At 39.8% G+C, this 2,722-nt stretch overlaps 1 non-coding gene across 1 annotated transcript; it reads left to right on the top strand.

The window, feature by feature from the left end:
• Positions 1-1,890: 1,890 nt before the first annotated feature.
• LOC130958380 (small nucleolar RNA R71) lies at positions 1,891-1,999 on the top strand. Its single transcript, XR_009077505.1, has one exon. It is a non-coding gene; the product is annotated as a small nucleolar RNA R71 (small nucleolar RNA).
• Positions 2,000-2,722: the final 723 nt, after the last annotated feature.

The following is a 2,722-nucleotide window of genomic DNA, read 5'->3' as shown; positions in this document are numbered from 1 at the left end:
CCAGGGTGTGCTTTTTCTTCTGCTATTTTTTATTCTGTTTTAAATTTTAGTATTTATTTTGTGACTCCACATGATCATGAACCTAATAAAACATAAAGAAAAATAAAATAAAAATAAAATTAGATAAATAAAAATTGGGTCGCCTCCCAATAAGCGCTTCTTTAATGTCACTAGCTTGACAGTGGGCTTTCATGGAGCCTCACAGGTGATCAGGCCAATGTTGTAGACTCCCAACACCAAACTTAGAGTTTGGATATGGGGATTCAACACCAAACTTAGAGTTTGGTTGTGGCCTCCCAACACCAAACTTAGAGTTTAATTGTGGGGGCTCTGTTTGACTCTGTATTGAGAGAAGCTTTTCATGCTTCCTCTCCATGGTTGCAGAGGAACACCCTTGGGTTTTAAACACAAGGTAGTCCCCATTCAATTGAAGGACTAGTTCTCCTCTGTTAACATCTATCACAGCTCCTGCTATGTCTAGGAAAGGTCTTCCAAGGATGATGCATTCATCCTCTTCCTTCCTAGTGTCTAAGATTATGAAATCAGCAGGGATGTAAAGGCCTTCAACCTTTACCAACAGGTCCTCTACCAATCCATAAGCTTGTCTTACTGACTTATCTGCCATTTGCAATGAGAATATGGTAGGCTGTACCTCAATGGTCCCCAGCTTCTCTATTACAGAGAGTGGCATAATATTTATGTCTGACCCTAGGTCACACAGAGCCTTCTCAAAGGTCATGGTGCCTATGGTACAGGGTATTAAGAATTTTCCAGGATCTTATCTCTTTTGAGGTAAGGTTTGCTGAACCCATGCATCTAGTTCACTAATGAGCATGGGAAGTTCACCTTCCTAAGTCTCATTACCAAACAACTTGGCATTCAGCTTTATGATGGCTCCTAGATATTGAGCAACTTGTTCTCCAGTTACATCTTCATCCTCTTCAGAGGAAGAATAGTCTTCAGAGCTCATGAATAGCAGAAGGAGATTTAATGGGATCTCTATGGTCTCTATATGAGCCTCAGATTCCTTCAGGTCCTCAATAAAAAACTCCTTCTTGCCTGGGAGACGTCCCATGAGGTCTTCCTCATTGAGATTCACGTCTTCCCCTTCTTCTCTAGGTTCGGCCATTTTGATTATATCAATGGCCTTGCACTCTCTTTTTGGATTCTCTTCAGCATTGCTTTGGAGAGTACTAGGAGGAGTTTCAGTGACTTTCTTACTCAGCTGGCCCACTTTTGCCTCCAAATTTCTAATAGAGGACCTTGGTTCACTCATGAAACTTAAAGTGGCCTTAGACAGATCAGAGACTAAGTTTGCTAAATTAGAAGTGCTCTGCTCAGAATTTTCTGTCTGTTGCTGAGAAGATGATGGATAAGGCTTACTGTTGCTGAGCCTATTTCTTCCACCATTATTAAAACCTTGTTGAGGCTTTTGTTGATCCTTCCATGAGAAATTTGGATGATTTCTCCATGATGAATTATAGGTGTTTCCATAAGGTTCACCCATATAATTTACCTCTGCTATTGCAGGGTTCTCAGGATCATAAGCTTCTTCTTTAGAAGATGCCTCTTTAGTACTGTTGGATGCATTTTGCCATCCATTCAGACTTTGAGAAATCATGTTGACTTGCTGAGTCAACATTTTGTTCTGAGCCAATATGGCATTTAGAGCATCAATTTCAATAACTCCCTTCCTCTGAGGCATCCCATTATTCACAGAATTTCTCTCAGAAATATACATGAACTGGTTATTTGCAACCATGTCAATGAGTTCTTGAGCTTCTGCAGGCGTTTTCTTTAGGTGAATGGATCCACCTGCAGAATGGTCCAGTGACATCTTAGAGAATTCAGATAGACCATAATAGAATATATCCAAAATGGTCCACTCTGAAGGTATGTCAGAAGGACACCATTTGGTCATCTGCTTGTATCTTTCCCAAGCTTCATAGAGGGATTCACCATCTTTTTGTTTGAAGGTCTGAACATCCACTCTAAGCTTGCTTAGCTTTTGAGGAGGAAAGAACTTAGCCAAGAAGGCCGCGACCAGTTTATCTCAGGAGTCCAGGCTATCTTTAGGTTGTGAATCCAATCATATTCTAGCCCTGTCTCTTACAGTAAAGGGGAAAAGCATGAGCCTGTAAACTTCAGGATCTACTCCATTAGTCTTAACAGTCTCACAGATCTGCAAGAACTCAGTTAAAAACTGGTAGGGATCTTTTGATGGAAGTCCATGGAACTTGCAGTTCTATTGCAGTAGAGCAACTAGTTGAGGTTTCAGTTCAAAATTGTTTGCTCCAATAGTAGGGATTGAGATGCTTCTTCCATCAAACTTGGAAGTGGGTGTAGTATAATCACCAAGCATCCTCCTTGCATTATTATTTTCAGCTGCCATCTCTTCTTCTTTTTCGAAAATTTCTGTAAGGTTGTCTCTGGATTGTTGTAATTTAGCTTTTCTTAGTTTCCTCTTCAAAGTCCTTTCAGGTTCAGGATCTGCCTCAACAAGAATATTCTTGTCCTTGCTCCTGCTCATATGAAAAAGAAGGGAACATAAAATAATAATAGGGATCCTCTTTATCACAGTAGAGAGATTCATTTATGTTAGTAGAAGAAGAAAGGAATAGAAGAAGGAAAAGGTAAGAATCCAAACACAAGGGTGAAGATAGGTTCAGATTCTTGAGATGAAGAGAAGTGTTAGTAAATAAATAAATAAATAGAAGAAGAT

This window comes from Arachis stenosperma, chromosome 10 (genome assembly GCF_014773155.1).
Source record: "Arachis stenosperma cultivar V10309 chromosome 10, arast.V10309.gnm1.PFL2, whole genome shotgun sequence".
Taxonomy (NCBI): domain Eukaryota; kingdom Viridiplantae; phylum Streptophyta; class Magnoliopsida; order Fabales; family Fabaceae; genus Arachis; species Arachis stenosperma.
The sequence above is the reverse complement of the archived record's forward strand: the minus strand, read 5'-3'. Positions and strand labels throughout refer to the sequence as shown.